At 37.7% G+C, this 18949-nt stretch overlaps 1 long non-coding RNA gene across 1 annotated transcript in view; it reads left to right on the forward strand.

The window, feature by feature from the left end:
- The window catches only part of LOC116759285, a 207125-nt gene that overhangs the window by 43963 nt on the left and 144213 nt on the right, over positions 1–18949 (forward strand). The window contains exon 3 of the long non-coding RNA XR_004351405.1: positions 6495–6606. This is a non-coding gene — a long non-coding RNA (uncharacterized LOC116759285). The remainder of the gene's footprint in view (positions 1–6494; positions 6607–18949) is intronic.

Raw genomic sequence — 18949 nt, forward strand, 5'->3', positions numbered from 1 at the left:
TATTTGCTTTAAGAAACTGCCGGATGAGCCAGTCAAGGTATCTATCAGGGACAGTATTGAAGACCCCAGTACATTACTGTATAATGATCTGCTAGAGACATCGTTCTCAGATTGCATAGCAGGACAAATTCTGTTTCTCCTGAGACTTACCATTGCATCATGGCTAGTGTGAATTTTGTAATTGATTGGCTTTCACTTTTTGCTTTATCAACCAGATGGCGTCAGCCCACATTTATGGCCTACGTAACTGCATGCTTTTTTCTCTTATTTGAATTTTTATATTTGTAAACTACAATTTTATTGTAATGTCTGCATCTTTATAGATGGTAACAAATGCTTTGAGAAAAGAGGTAGAGTACAAAAATGGTAATAAATAAGTACTTTCAAGATTTCGATGGATACTTTTGTCACTTATTACTTTATTGACTTACTAGGAGCCACTTGTTCCTGAACCTCAGGACTGAAAAGACGTGAAGGAGCTAAAAACAGTTCTTGGCTGGTTATGGTTACAGTATGTGCACATGTAATCTGGACCGCTTTACGGATGAGGTGACTTAGAATGTACACCTGTCATAAACCAGGTTTAATTCACTTTTCTAAAACGTTTTTATTTTTCAAAATAATGTTTGAAGAACTGTCTTACTAAAATACTTCGTAAAAATTTCAGACTTTTTAATATTGCTAGGGAGGTTCAACCAAGAACCTATTTGAGTATTCAAACTGGTTAACCGGGCTTAAACAGAGACTAGAGGACTGTTTTATTTCTTTGTGGAGTCTTCTGTATCTTTTAGATAACAGAGAATTTAATTCTGGGTCTTTGTGGCTTCTCAGTGTACTTTTCTCTTTTTTAAAAAATGTCTTCTGGAACTTACAAGCAGGTCAACACTAGATATGTCTTTACTGTTTTAAACATTTTGCAACTCTCCTTGCTTCTGCAAACACTTAAAGCAGCTTACAAATTTCAGGCCAAAAGTAAAGTAACTTGATATAAAAATAAAACCAGTCTCACCTGAAAGAAGTTGAAGGATTAAGTATTCCCATCCGTCAATGTTGAGAGATTTGGACAATATATTTGATTTCACATTTTCTAGTTGCTCAAGTAAGAAAAAGAAACACAGAATTCTATCGTTTTCATGTACTGACAACCGGAAGCATACAAACATCTGCAGAAACCAAACATTTCCTGGAACTAACTCGAGCAGAAATTTATCACGTGAATCATTGTTTAAAGAACCTTGTGAAAAATATCTTCAACCACAGTTATGTGAAAGACCCAGGGGTGCAGCTCACGTGGACTGGGCTCTCCAGAGTCTGAGGAGGCTGCGGGAACCAGGGCTGGGAGGTGCGTGCGCCACAGGGCTGGGGGCGGTGGCTTTGGGAGCGCGGAATCCAGCGCCTCTGCCGTGGGGAAACGCCAGTAAGGAAGGGGCTTAGGAAATCTCGATCGTCAATAGCACCCTTCTGTTGTTTGTTTCTCTAAATATTTGGTGTCGTCAGCGTGGATTTTGTATCAGTGCTGATTTTATTCTCTTGGTCCTCAAGTTCTCAGACAAATGCTTTCAGTAGAGATGTTTTATTCTGTAGATTAATGTGACGTTTTTAAGCTTTGAAGAACGCAAGCAACATTTCTTACGGAATTTCAAGAGCTGGGCTTGTATTTTTGACCGTTCAGAAGTCTAGTGCACTTCAGAGTGAAGGTCAACAAGGGAATCTTTTTTTTTCTTTTTTCCTCAAGGAGCATCTGCTCATTAATATAAGTTTTCATAACAGTAATTTGTGACTTCACAACTTAACGTGACATGGAAGAAACAGCTTTTGCCTGAAATACTTAAGGGCCAGATATAACAAACTATTCATCTTTTCCATGAAAAACTTCAGTATCGTCATCATAGTGCAATTTCTTTAAAGAATGCTTGTATCCCTTGGATCTGCTAGGGTGAATTAACTGAAAAAATTTTAAAGCACCTAAGCCTGTCCTGTAGGTTAGAAGGTGACCTTTACACGTTTACCAGATACAATAGTTTTAATATAGATGTTGATTATTAGCTGCTCATTTTGGTAAAAACTGACCAATGCTTCTTAAGATTGAGTCACAAACGTCTGGCACGTAAGAAGGTGTGGTACTGGGCTTTAGGAAGGCATCTTGGGTGGGGGGTTTGAAGTCTGGTGATATATACCTATCATACAAGGCTATTATAAGGATTACATATGATAATGTGGATAAAATGCCTGGTACATAGTAAGTACTTAATAAATGTTAGTTCATCATCCTCTCATGTTATTGATGATGGCCATACGTTAAAGTTCTTCCAGAATTTTTATGCTGGATCATAATAAATATATATTTTTAGGCATGTTGGGATCTATCCTGATTTTAACAGTGTTGTTTTATATTGATATTTAAGAAAGCACTAATAACATGTGTTGAAAATGTATAGTCTCTCATTAAATTATAGAATGATGATAATTTAAAAAATAATGCAAATGGTTTTGAATTTCTTGGTGGAATGAGACAAGGTTTAACAGTGTTCGAGAGTAGAATAATTGTATCAGAATTCAACTTGCTCCAGGTTTATCTGTGGAATATAATTTATCACATAAAGATACTGCATTGATAAAATATTCTTACGTAGAGTCCAGTAAGAACCAAGAGGAGGTTGGAGTCTGGGGATTGGAAATGGAAGTGTGTGCAGGCTGATACAGCCTGTAGGAGTCATAGAACTCTTGGAAGACAGGCTTACTCACGAAAAGAACCTTGGAAACATTTGGCTCTCGGCTGAGAAATGCCTTTGAGAGAGTTAAAGCGTTAATAGATATACCCCAGAAGTTGAAAGAAGAACTTTGTAAAAAGAAAGCAGCCAGAGCTGGGCTCTCAGTCACTGTTCTTCCTGCCATCCAATCTAAGCCCCCGCATGGCTATGAGGTCCCCCTACAGACGGTGCAGCAAATAACGTAACAGTGAGAGCTCCAGAGCAACAATGCTCACACAATGCAGAGCATTAATAAGTAAGCATACACCTCCCCGGAGGAGGGAGCGGCTGGGTAGTTGCAGTGTAAGTTGAGGGAGCTGCTATTGATAGTTGAGACGCAGATGTCATATTTTAAGATGTTCTGCTTAAGTTTTAAAGTTAGTAACATTCATATAATATAGGAAACTAAAATTTCAGTGGGAAATACAACATATCAATGATGAAATTATATTAAGACTTTGTGTGCAAGTTACTGTGCAAAATTTAATTGTAAGTGCGTGATCCTTGCTCTCCAAGAGCTTGCTGTTAAGAGCAGTAGAGTCTGGAGATTTAGTTAAATTGCCTATCCATGATATTGTTTTCACCCATTTTTATTCAGTAAATATATATTTGGAGACCTGTTAGGTGCCAGGCATTTTCATGCCACCGGAGGGATACAGTATTGAACAAAACAAAAAATTTTCCCCTTAAGAAGCTTAAATTCTGCAGGCGGAAGAGAAAAAAAGAAAAATGATTTTTATTCTGATGAGAAGGGAAACGGTGGGTTTTGGGGAGTGGCATGATCTGATTTTTTTTTTTTTTTTTTTAATCTATATGACTCTGGCCTTTTGTTTTGAGAATAGTATGCAGTGAGGCAAGGAAAGAATCCACTGGGGGACTATTGCAATAATCTAGATAGGGATGGTGGAGGCTTAGATGGCAGTTGTGGTGGTGGAAGTAGGGGAGAAGTAGGGAGAATTTAGATATATTTTTAAGGTAGAGCCAATGGGATTCGCTGATGGCTTGGTTACAGGGTGTTAGGGAAAGAGAAAAGTCAGGGATGACTTGGAGGGTTGAGTTGTCATTTACTAACATGGGGGATCCTGTAGGAGCATCAGCCTTAGGTGGGAACATCAGGAATTTGTCATGAGGTGACATTAAGTGTGAGATGTCTCTTAGACATCTGGAAGTGATGTCAAGCAGGCAGCTGAAAATATGCGCCTTGAGTTCGTTCAGGGAAGAGGTTTGGGCTCTTGTAGGTGGTATTTAAAGTGATGAGACCCATTGGGACGACCAAGGGGAGGGAGTATAGATAGAAAAGAAGACGGAGAACTGAGAGCCTTGGGTCACTCTAACATCAAGAGGTTGAGATAATGAGAAGTCTAGAAGGAGTGGCCAGTGAAGGAGGAGGAGAGGCAGCATTGTGGTGTCCTGTCCTGGAAACCAAACAAGAAGGTGTTTAAAAAAAGAGAGGATCCTCTCTCTGGGGATAACAAATGGTACCTGCCTCAGAGGTGGCTGTGATGAACTGTTTAAATGGACGAGAGAATTCATTAAAGTGCCTGCCTCAGTACCTGGCTACTGGGTGGTTCAAGGTGGAAGTCATTGGTGACTTAACAAGAGCAGTTTCAGGGAAGTGGTGGGGATAAAAGCCTGGTTGGAATGGGTTCAAGTAAGAATGGGAGGAAAGAATTGGAGGCAGCAGATATAGTCAGCTCTTCTGAGTATTCCTATGAAATTACATTAGAGAAATGGGGAATTGATTCATGGGAATGTGGGGTCAGGAGAAAGGGGTGTGTGTGTGTGTGTGTGTGTGTCTGTCTGTCTGTCTGTCTGTCTGTCTCTTTCTTTTAGGTTGGGAGAAAGTACAGACTGTTAAATGCTGATGAGAATAATCCTGTATAGGGGGAAAGCTTGATGATGTAGTTGGATTTAAGATAATGAGTTGTTTTGACCATAGGTAACAGGTTGGTGGAAATAACTAGATTGTCCTTTGTCTCTTTACCTTTTCTTCTCAGTCTTTCATTCATTCATTTATCAGATATTTACTGAAGGTTCACAAGGTGCCAAGGATCAAGCCAGGGGCTGGGTAAAAAACAGTTGATTAAGGGGTGAATCAAACAAACAATCTATACACTCACTCTCTGGTGGAGTTTTTACTGTCTGGTGGAGATAGGCTTCCTAAAAACACGCAAATAAATAAATACAGATTTCAATGAATGCTTCGTAGGAAAAGTATGGAGTACTTTTGAGAGAGAGAGAATGCCTTGGTGTACTTTAGATTGGGTGGCATTCGAAGGCCTCTCAGATAGGAAAGATGGTCGTAGGAGAAGAGATGGACTGAAAAGAAAAGCATTCCAAGCAGAGGGAACAGAGCATGCAAAGACCTGGAGCAGGGGAGAACTTGGTGCTTTGGAGGATTTGAGAGGTCATCAGTATGGCCTGAGAGGTAGGAAGGGACCAGGTTGTGCAGGACTTTGGAGGCCTTCTAAGATTTGGGATTATATCCTAATAGCAATGGGAAGCTGTTGAAAAGTTTTTAGGTGGGAAGTGACATAATAAGTTTGCATTGGTGGAAAAAACTACCTGTGCTGCACTGTCATGGTGAATGCATTGGAGGCAGCAAGAGTGGGAAAAAAGAACTCCAATTTAGCCAAAAAGAGAGTATCTGTAAAATAGTGAGACTGAGATATTTACAGTTTTCTTATAAAAAAAATAGAATTGAGAATATCCTCTACTTAGCAGAATTTGCTTTGAGCTTACCAGGTTTCTCAGCACATGCAAAGAGAGCATTTTCTTGTTAAAAATAATATCAACACAGAAGATGAAGATGTCAGTGATTTGAGATTGCTTAACATAAAATGAAACTTTAAAAAAGATTGCAGTAACTTGGTGAAAAATTTCAAATAATAAACTTTTTTTTCCGGAAAAAATACCAGTGACACAATATTAGAGACAGACTCTTTAAGAAAATGGATTAAAGTACTGAATATACACCAAGAATACTTAATCTACTTATGATATTTTAAGTGTTCGTATAATATAAAGAAACCTTAAATTTTTTGCTTTAATGTAGCAGATGTACATTATTTTTACTTTATTTTTAGAAAAAAAACCCCTGTATAATAAAAACAGTTTATTGATTAATAAATAAATATTTCAAAAGCTCCCCTTGGGCTTCCCTGGTGGCGCAGTGGTTGAGAGTCCGCCCGCTGATGCAGGGGACATGGGTCCAGGAGGATCCCACATGCCTTGGAGCGGCTGGGCCCGTGAGCCATGGCCGCTGAGCCTGCGCGTCTGGAGCCTGTGCTCCGCAACGGGAGAGGCCACAACAGTGAGAGGTCTGCATACCGCAAAAAAAAAAAAAAAAAGTTCCCCTTTTCACTTTCAAAAGTATCTTAGTGTTTTGATAAATTATGTGATTAGAGATAGAGGATCTCTCCAGTTGAAGGGTCAGACTGGTAAAAAAGCCATCAAGTTATAGTACAGGATGCATATTTTATTGCGCTAATTTAGACTTCCTCCCAAAGAGATTTCTTAAAACAGAAGGGCAGTTGTAATACCAAGTATCGCTATATCAGGTCACCCACAACTCCAGGGTCATGAATTAACTTGTTGTGAGCTCTCACTTAAAAAAAAAAAGAAAAGAAAAGAAAAGAAGAAACAGAAGTTACTCCCTATCTAGACAAGCCACTCCTGAGAGTTCTATCTTGGCTGTAACTCGAGTTTTCTTTCTCACACTGGCATTTTATTTATGCTTTTCAGGGTGAAAAGAGTTGGGATATTTTATCATCTGGAGTTTCTCTGCCTCGCTGATGATCTAAGCTCAAACCTGCCAGTTTATGGGAGATGATAGAAAACACCCTCTAACATCTGAGTAAGTAGATGCTGCGGTGTGTGTGTTTTGATTTACTGCTTTAAAAAAAAAAAAAAAAAAGGATAATTTTATGACTTTAAAGTTTTAAATTATCAGGTACTGTAATTGGGTTCTTTAAATTTTGTTGTTGAATAGTGATGTCAATTATTATAATTCCAATAAGTGAATATTTTTAAATAATGGGATTCTGGAAGAAATTAATCCCCTGATGATAAAAAAAAAAAAAAGTTAATGAAAACATTTTCCATTAGCTTTTAAGGAACATATTGAGGACCTAAATGTATATATTAAAAATTTAAGAGCACTCTCCTTAGTGCTTTATTTCACTTTTATATTATGAATGTAAAAATATTGGTAAGACAACTGTTATGAATTTTTTAAATGCAACTCTATATAAAAATTGTATTTTAATACGGAGTGTATTTTGGCTAACTTGAAATAAATACTGGTTTGTTTCTTGGAAGTAGAATTTTAAAAGTTCTTTCTATTTGAAAATAAAGATTTTTTTTCCTTCTAATATAGATAAGATTACAAAATTTCTCTGGATTTTGACTTTGTTTCTTAATTAAAGAGACTGAGAAAGAAGGGCATTCATTCTTTCTAATTAAAACTTCTGAGTGAAGTTTAAAGAGTTGAGCCAGTCATTTTGATATAAACTGTTTTTCAGAATGAAAGCTACTAGTTCTCTTATATCCATTGAATCTCTTTTGACAAAACTAGGAAACTATGAGGCTGTACCAGGGCCTTTTTCGGAATGCTGAGGTGAATACAATTAATAAATACACAAGATTGCTTCCCACTACAATGGGGTTATTTAATTTTGGTCTGTATCTGAGCTGTTCAGTATAGTAGCCAATAGTAGCTATTGACATTTGAAATGTGGCTGGTCCCGGTTGAGATGTGCTGTGCATAAAATACACACCACATTTCAAGACTTAGTATGAAAAGAAGACTAAATATTTTATTAATAATTTCTGTATGAATCATGTTGAAATGATAATATTTTGGATATATTGAGTGAAACAAAATATTATTAAAATTAATTTCACTTGTTTTCTTTTACTTTTTTTTTTTTTAATGTGGCTGCTAGATAATTGTAAATTACTTGTGGCTTACATTATATTTCCAGTGAACAGAACTGGCCTGTTGTATGTGATCAACATGCTTAGTCATCCATTACTCAACATTCTGTAAGCCTTGACCCTTCTGGGCTGTGTATGGATCAATTAATATAAATCTATATTGTTTTAAGAATATGATTCTTTGATTCATCAAATATTTACTGAGTACCTGCTATATGCCAGACAGTCCTCTAGGTACTGGTGTTACAGTAGTGAACAAAATAAACAAAACTTCCTGCCTTCATGGAGTTAACATCCCATTAGTGAAACTAGACTAAAAACATAAATAAGTAAAACATATAATCTATTTGAAGGCTTTGGAGAAAATGCAAGGGGAGGGGTTCAATTCTAAATAGATTGTTCAGGGAAGGCCTCACTGAATAGGTGTTATTTGAGCAAAGACTTGAAGGTGAGAGAAAGAGCCCTGTAGATATTTGGGGGAAGAGTGTTCTAGGCAGAGGGAATAGCAGGATTGTGCCTGGCTTGTTTGAATTGTAGGAGGCGAGGTGATTGATTGGAGGGAAGTGAGTGATGGGGAGAGAAGATGAAAGGTAATGGATGGTAACATCATGTGAGCACTGGTTATTGTCTATGCAGACACAGAGGTAACCTCTAGGGAACCAGGCCAGAAAACAGAAATAGGAATTTTAAAAACAAAGCAAAGGTATCAGAGGCTACACTTCATGGGGGGAAGACAGAGTCTACAGTTTAAGTTTAAGCTACTTACTAAAAGAACCATCAACCCTTAGAAAACTGAGATCTGTCCACTGATGACTGGATGAATAAAATGCAGTATATCCATGTAATGGAATACTATTGGGCAGTAAAAATGAATGAAGTACTGATGCATACTGCAACATGCATGAGCCTTGAAAACATACTAAGTGAAAGAAGACAGTCACAAAAGGTCACATATTGTATGATTCCGTTTATATGAAATGCCAAGAATATACAAGTCCATTCATATAGCATCCAAAAAACCAAAATACTTCGGAATAAATTTAACAAGAGAACTGTAAGTCCTACATACTGAAAACTACAAAATTTTGTTGAGAGAAATTAAAGTATCCCTAAATAAGTGGGAATAAATGGAAGATTCTGTATTGGTGATGTGGCAGTTTTCTCCACATTGATCTGGAGGTTCAACAAAGTCATTGCCAAAGTCTCAGACAGGATTTTTGTAGAAATATATTTACAGAAATTGGCAAACAGATTCTAAAATTTATATGGAAATGCAGAAGATCTAGAATAGTCAAAGTAACTTCAAAAAAGAAGGAAGTTGGGAAAAAAGAAAGTTGGAGGACTTATATTACCTGTTTTCAAAACTTATCATAAAGCTATAATAATAAGAACAGTGTAGTATTTGCATACGGATAAACATGTAGATCAGTGGAACAAAATATCTAGAAATAGAAACATATGTGGTCAGTTGCTTTTCAGCAAAGGTACTAAGGTAATCCTATAGGGACAGCATAGTCCTTTCAGTAAACAGCGCTGCAGCAATTAGATTTCCACATGAAATAAAATGTACCTTGACATTTACCTTACAATATACACAAAAATAACTTAAAATGGATCACAGACCAACATGTAAAGAAGCAGACATAGCAGAAAGTCTTGTGTTCTGGGTTAGACAAAGATTTAGTCAATAGGATATAAAAAGCATGAAGTATTAAAAAAATGATTAATTGGACTTCATCAGAATTAAAGTTTTACTTTTCAGAAGATACCATTCTTAAGAAAATGAAAAGTCAAGCCACATAACTAGGAGAAAATATTTACAAAACTTATGTCTGATAAAGGATTTGTGTGTTGAAAAAAAAATAAAGAACTCTTAAAATTCAGTCATAAGACAGCAATCCGATTTAAATATGTACAAAAGATTTGAAGAGTCATTTCACCAAAAAAGATATATGAATGGCAAATAAGCACAAGGAAAGAGTTTCAACATCATTAGTCGTTAGGGAAATGCAAATTAAAGCCATAATGATATATTGCTGCACACCCACTATAATGGCTAAAATTAAAAAGACTAACAATCCGTGTGTTGGCAAGGATGTGGAGAAACCAGAATCCCCACCCACTGCTGATTGGAATATAAAGTGGTACAGGTATGTTGGAAAGCAGTTTGGCAGTTGCTTAAAAAGTTCAACATACACTTAACAAATTATCTAGCAATTCCATTCCTATAAATACATTGTCAGGAGAGATAACAGCATATGTCCATACAAAGACTTGTATACAGTGTTCATAGAAGCTTTATTTGTGATTGCCAAAAACTGGAAACAATGTAAGCATCCATCAGCAGATGAATATATAAATCCATACACTGGAATGCTGTTCAACAATGAAAAGGATTGGACTATTCATATATACAATGGCATGGATGAATCTCAAAATAATTATGCAGTATGAAAAAAAGCCAGATTCCCCCCGCCTCCAAGTGCCATACTGTCTGATTCCATTTAATTGAAATTCAAGAAAATGCAAACTAATCTATAGTGACAGAGAGCAGATCCATGGTTGCCTGAGGATGGCTCAGGAGAGGAGGGAGAGAAGGATTCCAAAGGAAGGGGCACAATGAAACCCTGGGGTGATGTATATATTCATTATCTTGATTATGCATGGTGGCTTCACGGGTGTATACATACATCAGAATTCATCAAATTGTATACTTAAATATGTGCAGTTTATTGTATATCAGTTACACCTCAATAAGGTTGTAAAAAAATTATGTCCATTCAAAAACCAAGCATATGTTCATAGCAGCTTATTCACAGTAGACAAAAACTGAAAACAATCCAAATCCATCAGCTGGTGAATGGATAAACAAAATGTGTGATATCCACACAATGGAATATTATTCAATCCTGAAAAAGAATGAACTCCTAATTCATGCTACATAGTACAACATGGATGAACCTCAAAAACATTATGCTGGTTGAAAGAAGCCAGAAACAAAGGACTGTATGTTGTATAATGCTATTTATATGAAATTGTAAGAAAAGGCAAAACCATAGATTAGATCAGTGGTTGCCTGGGGCCAGAGGTGGAAGCAGAGTTTGGCTGTAAACAGGTAGGAGGGAGCTGTTGGGATGATGGAAGTAGTCTTATTGGCAGTCGTGCGGCTGTTTGTGTATAAACTTACTGAAACTCTTCTGATTGTACTATTAAAATGGATGACTTTCATGGCATATAAATTATACCTCAATAAAGCCATTAAAAGTGGGTGGGCACTCAGAATTTTAAATGCTCTTTAAGAGGACCGTTCAAGAAATGGGACAGTATTGCTGATTTCATTGAACTCTAGTGCTTTGGAATACTTTGGTGAGACCTATTGAATTAATTTCTATGTCAGATGTTCTTTGAATTCTAATTGTGAAACAGAAATCATTATTAGTTGTCCTTCCCAGAATTTAGTGACCAGTAACAGCTGCATTTCCCTTGCATGTGAACATTGATTTAGAATGATTGGCTTTATGTTTAACAACGATTAACACCACCCCCCACCCCCAACCCCCCGGCCAGAAGAAATGGTAGTTTCTTAGATTGATACTCTATTTGTGCACAGTAGTTCAAAAGTGTAGGTTATCCTCCACCTCTCAGTCCTTCACAAAGGAAACTGATGACAGCGTAAAACCTTTGCATTTTTTAGATGCAGAGAGGCACACCCTTCTAGGTGCCCACCCACCTGTCCCCAACACCATATATGTGGAGACAGCAAGTAATCTGCACATAAGGTCCTTGAGAATGGGAGGTAGAGTGCAACCGAGAGAGCTCCTCTGGAGCGCTTTGCAGCTGGGTCTGGCCATGTTCTGCACCAGAGTACGAATCAAGATCTCTGGGGAGACTGAATTTTACTTCCTTAGATAAAATCAGAAAATGACCTAATTTTAATGAAAAAATTGACTACTCTAGAACATCTTGCCTGTGATTCTGCCTAAGTCTATTAAAATAGAAAAAATGTATTCTGGAAACAACCCAGTTCTTTACCTGAAATTCATTCAGCCATTTTCCCAAATAAAGTACCAGTTATTTAACGAAATTTTTCTTTTTTTCCCTCCCCCCCTCCAAAGCAAATCCTTTATTCGACAAAGATTTATGGAACACTCATCTTTGTCAAGCACACCAAAGATAAGACATACCTACAAGGATAAAAGAAGCATGGAATTGAGGGTGGGGGCCTGATGATATGTAACCTGCCTCCTTGGAAGGAGGGGCGTTCAGAGAGAGGTTGGGGAAGCTTTGGAGCAGGGAACTTAGAAAGCTGAGATTTGGAGGATGAACAGGACTTGGCTGTTGGCCAGGTTGTCGGGTGTGGGGCGGGGGAGTTGCGAGGACCTTAAAGCTGTGGCATTGGGTTTAAAGAAGAGAGAATAGGGTCAAGAGATGCAGTGAGTCCGAGTGACTTGACTTTGTGACTGGCAGAATTTGAAGAATGTAGGAGAAAAAGACATCAAGGATTAGTTCAACTTTGCCCTTGGCCATCTCAACAAGTGGTGATACCATTCACACCAGGTGAGAATACAAGACACCCAGGAGGTTTATTTGTTTTGATTGTTGCTTTGGGAAACCAATAATTCACTCTAGAGGTTTTATCAGAGGAGTGCAGCTATTTGCATACACCTGACTGAACTTTAAAGATGCCCCTCTGTGACCCATCATCCCCTGGGGGAACACACATGGAGCATTAGGGAGGAAAGTGAAAACTGACGTGATCTTGGGGGTGTCTGTGTTTGTTCATTATCTCGGGCTTTAGTGGATCTCATGTTTATAGGTAAAATCACTGTTGAAAACTTCAGGGCAATTACAGAGAGGAATAATGCTTGGACATGAAAACCTATCATGTTTAAGAATTTAGTAATTCCTTTTTATTACTTTTATCTACTTGACCTCTTGTCTCCACATTTTTATCATATATAAAGTACATTCTTTTTTTTTTTTTTTTTTTTGCGGTACGCGGGCCTCTCACTGCTGGGGCCTCTCCCACTGCGGAGCACAGGCTCCGGACGCGCAGGCTCAGCGGCCCAGCCGCTCCGCGGCACGCGGGATCCCCCCAGACCGGGGCACGAACCCGTGTCCCCTGCATCGGCAGGCAGACTCCCAACCACTGTACCACCAGGGAAGCCCTAAAGTACATTCTTTATACTTCTTTGGTCCAAAGAAGATTAAAAGGGTAACTTTTAGAAAAGACTGCTCCATCCTTTATATGTATTAGCTCATTTAACTTTTAAAATAACCCTGTAAAGGAGGTACTTTTAATCCTATTAATTCTTGATAAAGATTAATAATAAAAGTATTTGGAAATCAACAGGTTTAAAATTTTTTGATATGCCTAAACACAAAGCATAAATTCTTATTCATATCCATTGACATTAGCATGTAAATGAGGATGACAAATTATTATTTTGGAAATTCTAATCATTTCTACCTTGTCCTTTTGAAAGAAGTACACTGGTAACAAATAGATCCATGATACACAAAATAATACTCTATACTTTTTGAGAATATTGAAAACTAATTTGGAAAATAACTCCTCTTCTTTCTGAAAATTTTTGCCCACTCTGCACTTTCCTGTCTTTTTAAATGATCATGAATATATTACATTAAGCCAAAGATACTATGTAAACGGTTGCTTTGAAACTACATAAAACAGAAGTTAAAATTAGGTTTTACTTACTGCTTCCAACTTATCTTTTAATAATATGTGGTCAGATCCTGCTTTAAATGTACTCTTGGTTGAGGTACCTTGAGGAAGTAAGTTGCTTGACCTCAGTTAGGCTGTTTCCTTGTCTATAAAAACACAGGCAATGAAGTACATGCTCCAGTGCTCTGAAACTCAGAAATAACTTCTTGGGCATGAGTGCCAATGTAAGCAGGCAGTTTTCTTTTGTGCCACAAGAGGGCGTGCCTGTGTTGTTGCTAACCGGAGCTGAGGCCTGAATTCCTTTGCAAGATGTGGCTGAAAAGTTAGGGACAAGTAGATTGCTGGGAAAATGTGAAAGAAAAAGATTATTTTGACAGTGTCAAGGGAAAGAGGTACTCGAAACATAAAGTGATGTGAAGGGAAGGATTGTGAATAAGATCCCTTTAAGATGTGAAAACTTTCGCGACATAGATCATTACAGATTTCCATTGCCAGTCAACAACCTTTTTTCTTTTTTTGCCTATATCTGAGAAGTTTTATTAATTTTGTTTTCCTCCTTCTTTGCAAATGTGTTTATAAATCGGTTATATCAAACAAATAAGAGAACCCAAAGTTTAGTTTCTTAGTAGTGGTCTTGAGTGATTTAATGTTGGTTAAAGATAAGTTGGATTGTTTGTTCTCAGTGCCTTGGATATGTACAAAATCTGTTTGCCCCAAATTAGGAAAATTTGAATGTTTTCATCCTGCCTCCTTCCATGCACTTTTTTCCCTTTGTTTGAGTTTCTGAGTTCTTTGATGTTTTGCTGTCATACATAGCTCAGAAAGTTGGGTGGGGGACAAGGAAGAACATTGTTCTGTGAACCAACCCTAGGGACGTGGAACTAATTTTAATATACAGTGAAATCTTTACAAGTGACAAGATCAGAGCTGTACAAATACAGTGACACTGGCAGTTGTGGAATTATTCTGATAAATTTAGGGAAATCGTTTCATCTCAGCTATGTGACTGTTTCATGTGAATGTGTTCTTTAATTTAAATTATCCAGGCAACCCGTTTATTTTGCTAGTATTTTTTATTATAAATACAAAAATCATGAGCATGTTGTGTTTTACATAACTGTAATTGTACTTTTAACACTTTCTGTATTGGAAACTGTTCTGAATTTAGAAAGAATGATCCATAGGCATCTCCTTTCACTCTGAATCCTACTTTTAGAAGTTTTCTCTGGGGTTTGTTCCTGGTAATAAACACTATCCAAGTTCAGAGGCAGACTGCCCAGGTTCAGATTATCGCGCTGCTGTGTTTGAAATGTGACAAAAGCAAAGTTAGCCTAATAATTTCTCTCTCATTTGAATCTGATAGTTTCTTGAGCAGGAGAAAGAGAAGTGGAAATACTGTAGAAAATTATGCACTTTATCTGTGTGGCAGCCAATTTCAAACCATCTTCCTGGTACACTCTAAGGAGTTAAAAACATGTTAAATACTTTGAGATTGCAACGTTTTAAAGAGAAAGAATATAAAAGGAAAAAGAACTCTGTAGCTCTGTTTTCTTTGCTTTCACCATGAAATGTGATCTTGTTTCAAAATATGGGAACACCCCGTGATAAACTCTTTTCCACATGAATGTCATCCGTCTTCTTTATTTTGGTAAAAAGAAGGTAGAGAATAGCTGATAGAGGGGCAAGCTGTTCCTTTAAAGTTACTTTTAAAAATTATGGAATATTTCAAGCATATAAAGAAAGAATAAGGAATAGTATATGATTAAAGTGTTACGTAATTAGTAAAACACTATGTGTGTCCTTCCTAAGCCTGTCTCCTTTTCTACCTTAACAGAGGTAACTACCCTGAATTTGGTTTTTATCATTCTCTTGAATGTTTTTACGCTTCTGTTACATATGGATGTATTCCTAAACGTAGATAGAATTGTGGTATCTGTATATATTTTTTTTTTACGCTCTTAACAAATTTCTTAAGTGTTCAGTACATTATTAACTGTAACTACTGTGTTGTCCAGCAGAGCTCTAGAACTTTTTCATCTTGCACAACTGAAACTATACACACTAAAACAGCAACTCCCATTTCCCCTGACAGCCATCATGCTACTTTGCACTTCTGTGAGTTTGCGTACCTTAGGTGCCGCATACAAATGGAAACCATGCAGTATTTGTCTTTCTATGACTGGCTTATTTCACTTAGCATAATGTCCTCAAGGTCCATCCATGTTGTCCCATATGACAGGATTTCCTTCTTTTTTAGGGTTGATTAATATTTTATTACACATATTCTTTATCCCTTCATCCATCAATGGACATTTAGGTTGTTGCCACCTGTTAGCTGTAGTAAATATGCGAGTGCAAATATCTCTTTGAGATCCTGATTTCAGTTGTTTTGGATAAATATCCAGATGTGGAGTTGCTGGATCATATGGTAGTTCTATTTTTAATATTTTAAGAAACCTCCATACTGTTTTCCATACCAGCTGCACCATTTTACATTCCCAGCAACAGTGCATGAGGGTTCCAATTTCTTCACATCCTTACCAACGTTTGCTTTTTTTGGGGTGTGTGTGTGTGTGTGTTTAATAATAGCTATTCTGACAGGTGTAAGGTGACATCTCATTGTGCATTTGCATTTCCCTGAAGATTAGTGATGTTGAGCATCTTTTCATATACCTGTTGGCCATGTGTATGTCTTCTTTGGGGAAAAGCCTATTCAAGTCCTTTGCACATTTTTAATCATTTAACTTATTTATTTATCTATTTGTGTATCTATTTATTTATGCTGTTGAGTTGTAACAGCCCTTAAATATCATGGATATTAACCCTTTATCAGATATATGATCTGTAAATATTTTCCCTCATACTGTAGGTACTCCTTTTCACTCTGTTAGATTGTTCGCTGTGCAAAAGCTTTTTAGTTTAATGTACAGATGTTTGTCTATTTTTGGTTTTGTTGCAAGACCAGTGTCATGAAGCTTTTCCCCTATGTTTTCTCCTAGGAGTTTTACAGTTTTGGGTCTTAATGTTTAAGTCTAATCCATTTTGAGTCGACTTTTGTATACAACATAAGATAAGCGTCCAATTTCATTCTTTTGCATGTGGATATCCAGTTTTCCCAACGTCATTTATTGAAGAGATTGTCTTTTCCCTTTTGTGTATTCTTGGCACCCTTATTGAAGATCTACTGACCTATATGCGTGGATTTATATCTGGAGTCTTTCTCTATTCCGTTGGTCAACGTGTCTGTCTTTATGCCAGTACCAGTTTGAGAAGAATTAGCTTTAATACTTCTTTAACTACTTGATAGAATTCACCAGTGACCATTGGTCCTGTGCTTTTCTTTGTTGGGAAGTTTTTTTTTTTTTTTTTTTTTCGGTACGCGGGCCTCTCACTGTTGTGGCCTCTCCCGTTGCAGAGCACAGGCTCCGGACGTGCAGGCTCAGCGGCCATGGCTCACGGGCCCAGCCGCGTGGGATCTCCCCGGACCGGGGCACAAACCCGTGTCCCCTGCATCGGCAGGCGGACTCTCAACCACTGCGCCACCAGGGAAGCCCTGTTGGGAAGTTTTTGACTACTGATTCAGCCTCCTTAACACTCTTCAGATTTGGTCTTCTTCATGATTTGGTCTTGGTGGGTTGTAGGTTTCTTGGAATTTTTCTGTTTCTTCTGTGTTATCCAGTTTGTTGATATATAATTATTCATTGCAGTCTCTTACAATCCTTTTTGTCTCTGCAGTATCAGTTGTTACATTTCCTCTTTCATTTCTGATTTTATTTATTTGAGTTTTCTTTTTTTCTTAGTCTAGCTAAATGTTTTGTCAGTTTTGCTGATTTTTTTCAAAAAGCCAACTCTTTTCGTTAATTTTTCCCTATCGTTTTTCTACTCTCTATTTTGTTTATTTCTGCTCTAATCTTTATTATTTCCTTCCTTCTGCCAACTTTGGGCTTAGTTTGTTCTTGTTTTTCTAGTTCCCTGAGGTATAAGTTTAGCTTGTTTATATGGGATCTTTCTTCTTTTCTAATGTAGGTGTTTACCACTATAAACTTCCCTCTTAGTATTGATTTTATTATATCCCAGAAATTTCAGTACATTGTGTTTTCCTTTTTGTCTGTCTCAAGATAGTTCTAATTTCCCCTCTGATCTCTTCTATGACCCGTTGGTTGTTCAAGACTGTGTTGTTAATTTCCACATGCTTGTGGATTTTCCAGTTTTTCTTCTGCTATTGATTTCTAGCTTTGTTCCATTGTGGTCAGAGCAAATACTTGGTATGATTTCAGTCTTCTTAAATTTGTGTGGTACATGTTTTCAAACAAGATATAAATTGTACCTGTTGAAAGGAGAGCTCCAAGGAAAGCAGACTCTGAGAAAGAGATTAACAGGCAGGAGGTTTATTAAGGATATTTTAGGATTAACACCTGTGAGAGAGAAGGACGTGGGATTGGGCAGAGAGAGAGAAATTAGGCTGCAGTGCAGTCACAAGAAAGGCCTTAGCCAATGCCAGAGGGAGCCCTGGAGGTGGGACAGCCCTTCAGAATTGTCCTAAGTTGGGGCGAGGAGCCAAGCATTCGTAGCCTCGCTGTGACCAGTTATCAGGCATAGGCTGCCCCCGGAGAGGGGACCTGACTTTGACAAGGTGACTCTTTTCAGTTGAGGGCTGTCAGCCTGCAGCGCTCCCAGTAGCTGGGGGAATAAGCCCTTCTTCCATAAAGGGAGACCTAAGCAGCACATCTCAGCATCCATCACTTAGTACATATCATGTGCATCATCATAGCTTGCCTTTTTGGTCCAATAGTATGTTTCTGAGATTTACTCATGCTAATATCTATAGCTGTAGTCACTCATTTTATTTGTTTTTACAGTATTCTGTTTCATAAATACGTCACCTTTTTAAAATACATTTTCCTGTCGAGAGACATTTTAAGTTTTGCAATTTTTTCACTATTGAAAAATGTGGCTGTAAGCATTTTTTTGTATCTCCTTAGTGCATGTACTTAGTTCATCTGGGGTATATAACCAGAAAATTCCTGGGTCTTAGAATGTGCACCACTTCAAACTGAGTAGCTGTAATGCAACTGCTCTCTACAGTGCTTGTACCTTGCTCCGTATCCTCACAAACACTTGGCATTGTCAGATTTTAATTTTGCCATTTGATGGGTATAAAATGGTATCTCACTGTGGTTTTAATAAAAATTTTGTTGATTACTAGTGAGATTGAGAATGTAGCTACTTGAGTGTCTTCAGTGAAGTGTGTATGCCACTCATGTGCCCCCTTTTCCTATTGGTTTCCTTTTCTTATTAATTTAAACAATCTTTATTACCCCTTCTTTGCTGTCTGTATGTGTACAGTTATCTTCTCCTGGTTTTGGGCTTGATCATTCACTTTTTAAATAATGCTTTTTGTTGAATAGGAGTTTCCTTTTTTTTTTGTGGTACGCGGGCCTCTCACTGTTGTGGCCTCTCTCGTTGTGGAGCACAGGCTCTGGACACGCAGGCTCAGCGGCCATGGCTCACGGGCCCAGCCGCTCCGTGGCATGTAGGATCTTCCCGGACCGGGGCACGAACCCGTGTCCCCTGC

This window comes from Phocoena sinus, chromosome 9, assembly GCF_008692025.1.
Source record: "Phocoena sinus isolate mPhoSin1 chromosome 9, mPhoSin1.pri, whole genome shotgun sequence".
NCBI classification, from domain to species: Eukaryota; Metazoa; Chordata; class Mammalia; order Artiodactyla; family Phocoenidae; genus Phocoena; species Phocoena sinus.